Here is a 10,600-nt window from a genome sequence, read left to right on the forward strand (position 1 = left end):
TAATTGACTGAGCCATTCAGGTGCCCCAGTTTTTTGTATGTTAAATAAAGGTAGGTGGGTCAGGACTGATATTAATCCTTTCCTAAAGGAATGACATCTGTTGCTACTTTAACTTCCTATTAGGCCTTCAAAGTACTTCATACATAAAGAATAAATGCTGTTGCCAAAAAAAAAAGGGAGGGGGGATTTCTCTCTGTAATGCGTTGACTATCACCTCTACATTTGGCTCCTAGTGCATACAGAGACTTTGAAGTTAGCTGAAGATATAAATTGTATTTGGACAGGATTTTTTCTTTCAGTAGAGATGGAGAAGAGAGTACTTTTTTTTGGGGGGGGGGTTTAAGGAGAAAATAATTGACATACATCACTGTCTCATTTAAAGTGTAAAGCATGGGGCAGCCCCCGGTGGCTCAGCGGTTCAGCACCGCCTTCAGCCCAGGGCATGATCCTGGGGTCCGGGAATCGAGTCCCATGTCGGGCTCCCTGCATGGAGCCTGCTTCTCCCTCTGCCTGTGTCTCTGCCTCTCTCTCTCTCTCTGTGTCTAGCATGAATAAATGAATAAAATCTTAAAAAAAAAATAAAGTGTAAACCATGATGGTTTGACTTATAGATATTATAGGATGATTATTGCAATAGGTTCAGATAACACGTGTCTTCTTTTACAGCTACAATAAAGAAAAAGGGAAGAAGAAAAAAATTTTCTCCTTGCAGGGGCACCTGGGTGGCCCAGTTAGTTAAGTATCTGCCTTCAGTTTAGATCATGATCCTGGGATCCTGGATCCAGCCCTGTAGTGGGTTCCTTGATCATCCGGGAGTCTGTTTCTCCCTTTCCCTCTGCCCCTCCCCATTGCTTGTTTTATCTCTCTCTCTCTTCCTGTCTCATAAACAAACAAACAAACAAACAAACAAACAAACAAATATCTTTAAAATTTTTTTCTCCTTGTGATGAGAACTCAGGATGTACTCTTTTAAAAACTTCTCTAGATATCAGGCAGCAGTGTTACCAATAATTCTCAAGTTGTACATACCTAGTACTTCTCTTATAACTGGAAATCAGTATCTTTTGACCACCTTTCCACAATTCTGCCTTCCTGAACCCTCTGTCTCTGAAAATCACATGTCTTATTTTTTTCTATGAGCTTGGTATGTATATATGTATGTATCTATTAATAATAGATTCTACATATAAGTGAGATCATATATCATCTATGTCTGACTTATTTTATTTAGCATAATGCCTTTAAGTTCTATCCATGCTATCACAAATGGTAAGATTTTCTCATTTTTTTTGTGGCTGAATAATATTCTTTTGCATCTGTCATCTATCATCTACCTATCATCATCTCACAATTTTTTCATCCAACCATCAGTGGACACTTAGGTTGTTTCCATGTCTTGGCTATAGTAAATAATGCTTCTATGAACAGGGGGGGGGGGTACAGATATCTTTTCAAGTTCATATTTTTATTGTCTTTGGATGCATTCCAGAAGTGAAATCGCTGGATCATATGGTAGTACCAATTTACAATCCCACCAGTCATGCACAGAATTCCTTTTTTCCACATCCATGCTAGCTTTTGTTATCTTTTGCCTTTATGATGATGGCCCTTCTAACAGGCACAAAGTGATACTGCATTTTGATTTTCATGTGCATTTCCCTTATGACTTGATCTTGAGCATCTTTTCATGTACCAGTTAGTCTTTCATGTGCCTTCTTTGGAAAAAAAAAGTTTATTCAGGTTCTTTGCCCAATTTTTAATTGGATTTTTCTTTTTGCTATTGACTTGTATGAGTTCTTTATATATATTGGATATTAACCCTCTATCAGATATATGGTTAACAAATATTTATTCCCATATCATAGGTTGATTTTTCACTTTTAGTGATGGTTTATTTTGCTGCACAAAATTTTTCTTTAGTTTGAAGTAGTTCCATTTGTTTAGTTTTGATTTTGTTGCTTGTACTTAGAGTGTTACATCCAAAACTCATTGCCAAGACCCATGTCAAGGAGCATTATTCCTATATGTTCTTTCAGGAGTTTCATGGTTTCAGATCTTATGTTTAAATCTTTAATCTGGGGCAGCCCCCGTGGCGCAGTGGTTTAGCGCCGCCTGCAGCCCGGGGTGTGATCCTGGAGACCTGGGATCGAGTCCCACGTCGGGCTCCCTGCATGGAGCCTGCTTTTCCCTCTGCCTGTGTCTCTGCCTCTTTCTCTCTCTGTGTGTCTCTCATGAATAAATAAATAAAATCTTTAAAAAAAAAATATTTAATCTATTTAATCTATTGAGTTAATTGTGAATGGTGGAAGATAGGGGTCCAGCTACATTATTTTGCATGTGAATATCCAAGCATCTCAGCAACATTTATTGAAGAGACTGAATTTCTCTACTGAGTATTCTTGGCACCTTGGTCAACCATATATGCTTAGGTTTATTTCTGGGCTCTTAATTGTGTTTTGTTGGTCTATTTGTCTGATTTATTCCATACTGTTTTGATTACTGTAGCTTGAAGCAGACAATGTGATGCCTCTTGCTTTGTTCTTCTTTCTCATATTTCTTTGGCTATTCTGAGTCCATATACATTTTAGGAGTGTTTTGTTCACTTCTGTAAAAATTCCATTGAAAACTTAATAGAGATTTTTCTGAGTCTATAGATGATTTTAGTATTGACACTTCAATAATATTAGTGTTTTCAATCCATGATTATGGGATACATATCTACTTCTTCAATGTCTTTCATCAATGTCTTTTAGTTTTCAGAGTAGAGATCTTTCATTTCCTTGGTTAAATTTATTCCTAAGTGTATTATAGTTTTTGATGCTATTGTAAATGAAATAAATTTCTGTCTTAGTATTAGGATAATGCTGGCATTAAAAAGCAGTTTGGCAGTGTTCTCTTTGATTTTTTTTTTTTGAAAAGTTTGAGAAGAATTTGTGTTAATTCACCCTTAACTGGCAAAATTTGCCAATAAGCCTTCAGGTCCTGAGGTTGTTTTCATTGAGAGATTTTTTTTTTTTTAAATTACTGATTTAATCCCTTACTAGTTATTGAACTGTTTAGATTTTCTATTTCTTCCTGATTCAGTCCTGGTAAGTTATATTTTTCTAAGAATTTTTCCATTTCTTCTAGGTTGTCTAATTTTTTGGTATATCATTTTTCATAGTAGCTTCTTATAATGCTTTGTACTTCTGATAGCAATTGTAATGTCTTCCTTTTCATTTATAGTTTTCTGATTTGGGTACTGTTACCTTTTCTTTGGTTAGTTTAGCTAAAGGTTTTTCAATTTTATTTATCATTTCAAAGAATAATTCTTACTTCGCTTAATATTTTCTATTTCTTCTGTTCTCTATTTTATTCATTTCTTTTCTAATCTTTATTATTTTCTTTTTTCTGCCAACTTTGGGCTTGGTTTGTTTTTCTTTTTCCAGTTGTTTAAAGCAGAATTAGTTTGTTTGGAATCTTTCTTGCTTCTTAATGTAAGCATTTATTGCTATACGCTTAAACTTTCTTCTTAGGATTGATTTGCTGCATCCTGGTATGTTGTGTTTCCATATTTTTTTGTCTTAAGAAACTTTGCTATTTTGCCTTCAATTTCTTCTTTGATCCATTGGTTGTTCAGAAGAGTGTTGTTTATCTGTGTTTGTGAATCTTCCAGTGTTCTTTTTGTTATTAATTTCTAGTTTCATACTGTGTGGTCAGAGAAGATATTTCCATCTTCTTCAATTTGCTACGATTGGTTTTATGGCATAACATATGGTTTATCTTAGAAAATTATCCATGTGTTCCTAATAAGAATATATATTCTGCTGTTGTTGGACAGAATGTTCTGTATATGCCTGTTAGGTCCATTTGGTCTATCATGCTGTTCAAATCTGCTGTTTTCTTATTGATTCTCTGTCTGGATGACCTATCCATCATCAAGAGTGGAATATTAAAGTCTCCATTATCAGTGCATTATGTTTTATTACTTTTTCTTATTTTAGCTCTGTTTTTGCATTATTATTTAGGTGTTCTGGTACTGCAAGCATAAATATTTACAATTGTTATGTCTTCTTGATGGGTTAACTTCTTTATTTTTTTTAAAGATTTTATTTATTCATTCATGAGAGACACACACACACACAGAGACAGAGACAGAGAGACAGAAAGAGAGAGAGACAGAGACACAGGCAGAGGGAGAAGCAGGCTCCATGCAGGGAGCCTGACGTGGGAATCAATCCCGGGTCTCCAGGATCAGGCCCTGGGCTGAAGGTGGCGCTGAACCGCTGAGCCACCCAGGCTGCCCAGGTTAACCCCTTTATCACAATGTGATGACTTTCTTTGTTTTGTTTTGTTTTTTTTTTTTTTCCATTTTTAAAGTCTATTTTATGTGATGTAAGTATAGCTAACTCTGCTTTGTTGTTGTTTTTGTTAGCATTTGTTTGAAATAAATTTTTCTACTTAATTTTACTTATGGTGTATGTGGATCTTTAAGGCTAAAATAAGCCTCTGTAGGCAGCATATTATTGTATTTTTTATGCAATTCTATGTCTGAAGAATTTCATCTGTTTACATTTAAAGTAATTGTTGATAGGTAAAGACTCACTTTTGCCATTTTGTTAATTGCTCTTTGGTTGTTTTGCAAATTCATTATTCCTATTCTCTTATTTTGCTTTTTTTTTCTGTTTTAATATCTTTTGATATCAGTATAAATTGATTTCTTTAACGTTTTCTTTTGTGTAATTGCCACAGGTTTTTCCCAATGGTTATCATAAGGTTTACATGAAATATAAACATTTATAAACCCTGTTATAAGGAGATATCAACTTCAGTCAATAGAGTCCCCAAACCTTGCACTTCTACTTCTTCTCCCCCTTCACATTTTATGTTATTGCTGTCATAATTTACATGTTTTTAATACAGTAAAACTAATAATGGATTATCCTAGTTATGGTTATTTTTATTACATTCATTTTCTTAAATTTTTGAACTGGAGTTGTAAGTGAATTATGTGCCATTATTACCTAATTACAGAATCTAATTTTAACTCTAATTCAACTCTAATTTGGAGTTAATTTACCATTACCAGTGAGTTATATGCTAACTTTTCTGTTTTTATGATGTTAACCAATGTCCTTTTACTTCCACTCACATAGCTCCCATTAGTATTTCTTGTAAGGCAGGTCTCAAGGTTATGAACTCCCTCAGCTTGCTTTTGTTTGGGAAAGCTTTGTGTTCATTTCTGATGGACAATTTTGCTGGCCATAACATTTTTGGTTGATAGATTTTTTTCTTTCAATGTTTTAAATATGCTATCCCATTCTCTTCTTGCTTGAATTGTCTGTGTTGAGAAATCTGCTTGTAGTCTTAGGAAGTTTCCCTTGAATGTAACTTCTCTTTTATCTTGTTCCTCTTAAAATTCTTTGATTTTGGCTTTTGACAGTTTAATTGTAATGTATCTTAATGTAGTCCTATTTGGGTTCAACTTGGAGACCTATGGGCCTCCTGGATATGGATATCCATTTCTTTTCCCAAGTCCAGAAGGTTATTGGCCATTATTGCTTTAAATATATTTTCTGCCCCTTTCTCTTTCCCTTCTTCTTCTAGAATCTCCATAATGTGAATATTGTTCCCTTTCATTGGATCCCATAAATCTTGTAGGATTTCTTAACTATTTTCCTTCTTTTCACTTTACAAGTTATAAGATTGAAAGTCACTTATTCTTTCTTCTATATGGTTGAGTCTACTTTTGAAACTATTAAATTCTTCAGTTTAGTTATTATATTTTCCATCTCTAGGATTTTTAGGGTTTTTAGTGGTTTCCACTGCCTTGTTGATCTCATTTTTAATGCATTATTTCCCTAATTTTATTTAGTTGTCTGTCTGTGCTTGCAGTTCATTAAATCATTAAATGTCTTTAAGAAGATTATTCTGATTTTTTGATAGTTTATAGATCTCTGTTTCTTTAAGATCAGTTATTAAAGCTTTATTAGTTTCCTTTGTCAGTGTTATATTTGCTTTTTAAAAAATCATTGACTCTTTGTAGTGGTATTTGCATATTTGACTAATCAGGTTCCCCTTCCAGACTTTAGGTTTGCTTTGGCAGAGACAGATCTTCACCAGTAGCTTAGTTTGAGTTTCTGGGTAATGTTCTTGGGCAAGTGAGTATTGCTGTTATGTTCTATTTTTGAGTGAGAAAACTGTTTGCCTTCTGAGGTTGGGGATGGGAGTATGTGTTAATGGCTGAGAATAGTTGGATTGGACTGTTTGGCTTCCTACTCAGTGATGCTGTAAGATGGGTCCTGCATTTGCCTGGATTCTCTGGTCAGGCTTACTAGATAGTTGGGACTACAGACTATATTCTGTAGTAATATGAATTAGCTTGCCTGCCCTAGAAGGCATCAAAATCTGAGACCTAGGACCTGTAGCTGAGACTCATTGTTTGGGCTCCAAATCAGGCAAAAGTGTGCACTAAATTTCCTGGTCAGGCAAGGTTACCAGTTCTTCTCTGCAAATTCAGAAAGCCACGGTCTGTTCTCTCTGTTCAAATACTACTGTAAGCAAAGCTTTTGAATGGGCTACATAGTTTCTCATTTGCTCCATTTAGGTTCCCTGTATGGGCAGGCTGGGGTCTATATTCAGTAATGAGCAGAACTACAAATTAATTTCCATGCTTGGACCCAATGGGAGAAGGAGCTCTAAGACTGCTGAGATTCTTTGTTGTCTTAGCTCAAGCTGACCCATGCCTCAAGTTGCTTGGCCAAACAAGTTCAGGGTTTGCTCTGCCTGCCCCTCCTTCGACTTGAGTGCCACTGATCTTTATGGCTTCCAGGTGTTATCAATAGCCCTTTTGGTTGAATGGGGCTAGGAACCAGAGTGGGTTGGTGGAGCTATGTCTCAGCAACCTTGCCTAATAAGGATGGGGGAAGGGCTGCTTCAAGGGACTCTCAATTTCCCAAACAACCTCTCTGGTTGGGATAGGCTGGAAGGGACTCACAGTTTTGTGCCTGTGCATACTATGGGAGTCTTCTATATTCAGAACTTGCTTTGTTATGGGAGTGATCAACCTCTTACCTCAAATATTATTGGGCCACACAGCTTCCAGGTATTGTCACCAACCCCTGTAATCAGATGTGGCCAGGAAACTCTTGCCACAGTGTTTAAGGGCTGTGATTCAGCATCTTATCTGCAAATGGGCAAACCAGGCCTTTAGGGCTTGCAGAACTTCTTTTTTTTTAATTTTTAAAAAGATTTTATTTATCTATTCATGGGACACACACAGAGAGAGAGAGGAAGAGACACATAGGCAGAGGGCAAAGCAGGCTCCATGCAGGGAGCCTGATGTGGGACTCAATCCCAAGTATCCAGGATCACACCCTGGACTGAAAGTGATGCTAAACCGCTGAGCCACTCGGGCTGCCCCAAGAACTTCTTGTTTAATAATATGAATCAATAAGATCTTCAGTCTGCCAAGTTTCCTGGTTAGAGTGCACTGCTAACCTGGTTTTGCACATAAACAAAACTGCTGGTTGTGACTAGCACTTGGGTGCTGTGGATATAGACTTGGTCTACCAAGATCCATGTGCTGGTTATTGCAAGACTTTCCCCTTTACTCATCAGAGTCATTCCCAGTAGTTGACCCCTGAAGATTCTCTTGCAATCTCTATGGGATAAGATCAGAATAGTGGCTCTCACAAAGCAACCCACAGTACTGGTGGGGGATCTGATTGTCCTCCCTGGATTCTCTTTTCCTACTAGAGAAGTTGGAGGCTCAGGATAGGTCTCTGTGCATGGTTTACCCTAACCTGGTGAACAGGCATTGCTGTCAACATTTAGCCCCTTTTCTTATTTTTCTAATGTAACCTTAGTCTTTGTCGTGTAGGGGTTAGCTTCAAGCTCATTCTTTTTTTATTTTTTTCTCTCCCTCACTCCTTAGAATCGTCTCAGTGGTGTTTCATTCTTGAATAGTTATTGACTGTTCTTCTTGTGGCAAATTCCTACTTTGAAAAGGTACTTCTATTTGATATCAAAATGCATATTTAAGCTGTGACTTTTTGAAATGAAGAAAACTTTTCCAATTTGATTACTTAGGATCCTGTTGGGCCCCCTCATCTGTGTTGGAAGTGTTGCAGCACAAGGAAAAATTGGATGAAAGTGAAGACAGCCTATTTAAATTAATATTATTTCAGTGCATTGAAACAAACAAGGTAAACTAGTCAACCTGCTTTTATTGTTTAAATAATCTAATCAATTATTAAGTATAATGAAAAATAATTTATTTTAACTTTATATTTCATTTTAATTTTATATTTAATTTTATTTGAGAACCAGAATAATTTATCTCTTTATCCTATTTACCTATTTTGTACATCCCTCACCTGTAGCAATATTTATGTTGTAACAAATAGTGAGATTTCATTCTTTTTATGGGAGTAATATTCCATTGCATATGTTATATATATCATATGCAAAATATATATGTTATATATTTATTATATGTAAAAAGTAAATCTTACATATTTGTATATGTTATATATTTGTATATAATCTTATATCTTATGTATTTATTATATATAGTATGTTATACATTTATTCTATACAAAATATGTATTTATTTTTAGTAAATATATAATAAATAACATTTAAAATTTTTACATTCATGTTATCCGTGAATTATCAGTATATATACACTGATTTATACACACACATGCCATCTTCTTTATTCATTCATCTTACATTGCTTCCATATTTTGGATATTGTAAATAATGCTGCAATAAACATAATATATATATATATATATACACACATATATATGTATATATATATATATATATATATATCTTTGTGAATTACAGTTTTTGTTTTCTTTGGGTAAATACCCAGAAGTGGAAACACTGGGTCATATGGTAGTTTTAGTTTCTGGAGGAACCTCTGAACTGCTTTCCACAGTGATTGCACCAATTTACATTCCCAGCAACAGTGCAGGAGTATTTTCTTTTCTCCACATTATTGCCAATCCTTGCTATTTCTTATCTTTTTTATACTAGCCATTCTGACTAAATTATAAGCTATTCTTATCCTTTTGATACCAGCCATACTGACATACCTCTGAGGAGGTATCTCACTGTGGTTTTGATTTGCATTTCCCTGATGATTAGTGACATTGAGCATATTTTCATGTGTCTGTTGGCCATCTCTGTTGTCTTTGTTTATTTTTTTAAACTTTTTTTTTAAGATTTATTTATTTATTCGTGAGAGACACACAGAGAGAGGGAGAGAGAGACAAAGACACAGGCAAAGAGAGAAGCAGGCTCCCTGCAGGGAGCCCGATGCGGGACTCGATCCTGTATCCCGGGATCATGACCTGAGCTCAAGGTAGGCACCCAACCTCTGAGCCATCCAGGTCTCCCAATCTCTGTTGTCTTTGAAAAAAATATTTACTCATAATCTCTGGCCATTTTAAAATCAGGTTATTTGGGTTTTCTGGTGTTGAGTTATATAAGTTCTTTATATATTTTGGATATTAATCCATTATCTGCTTTATCATTTTCAAAGATCTCCTTCCATTCAGTAGGTTGCCTTTTCATTTTGTTGATGGCTTCCTTCATTGTACAAAAGCTTTTTAGTTTGATGCAATCCCAGTTGTTTACTTCTGCCTTTTATATCTTTTTTTTCTCTTGTTGAGGAGACAGGTCCAGAAAAATACTGCTAATGCTGATATACAAAAGATTATTGCCTATGTTTTCTTTTAAAAGTTTATGGTTTCAGGTCTTCTGTTAGGTCTTTACTCAATTTTATTTTTGTATATGGTATAAGAAAGTGGTCTAGTTTCATTCTTTTACATGTGACTGTCCAGTTTTCTTACGACCATTTACTGAAGGGTGTCTTTTCCAAACCGTATATTCTTATTTTTTTTTCATGCTGTATATTAATTGACCATATAAGCATGGGTTTTATTTTTTGGTTTTTAATTCTGTTCCATTGATCTATGTGTTTATTTTTGTGCCAGTACCATGCTGTTTGATGAATATAGCTTTGCAATATAGTTTGAAATCTGGGATTGTGATACTTCTACTTTGTTCTTTCTCAGATTGCTTTGACTATTCAGGGTATTTTGTGGTTCCATACAAAGTTTAGAATTATTTGTGCTAATTCTGTGGTAATTACTTTTTTTTTAGAGAGAGAGAGGGAGAGAGAGAGAGAGAATGAAAGCAGGGTGGAAAGGGGGAGGGAGAGATCCTTAAGCAGACTTCATACGAGTGCAGAGTCCTTCATGGGCTCTATCTCGTGATCTGAGATCATGACCTGAGCCAAAATCAAGAGTTGGTCAATTACCTGATTAAGCCACTCAGGTGCCCCTGTTGTATTTTGATAGAGATTGCCATAAATCTGTCAATTGCTTTAAGTAGTGTAAACATTCAGCAATATTAATTATTCTGGTCCATGAGCATGATATATTTTTCCATTTATTTGTGTCACCTTTCATTTCTTTCATTAATATGTTATAGTTTTGTGAATACAGGTCTTTCACCCCTTCAGTTAAATATATTCCAAAGTAGGGGTGCCTGGGTGGCTCAGTCAGTTAAGCATTTGCCTTCAGCTCAGGTTATGATCTCAGGG

This window comes from Vulpes vulpes, chromosome 7 (assembly GCF_048418805.1).
Source record: "Vulpes vulpes isolate BD-2025 chromosome 7, VulVul3, whole genome shotgun sequence".
Classification (NCBI taxonomy): Eukaryota; Metazoa; Chordata; class Mammalia; order Carnivora; family Canidae; genus Vulpes; species Vulpes vulpes.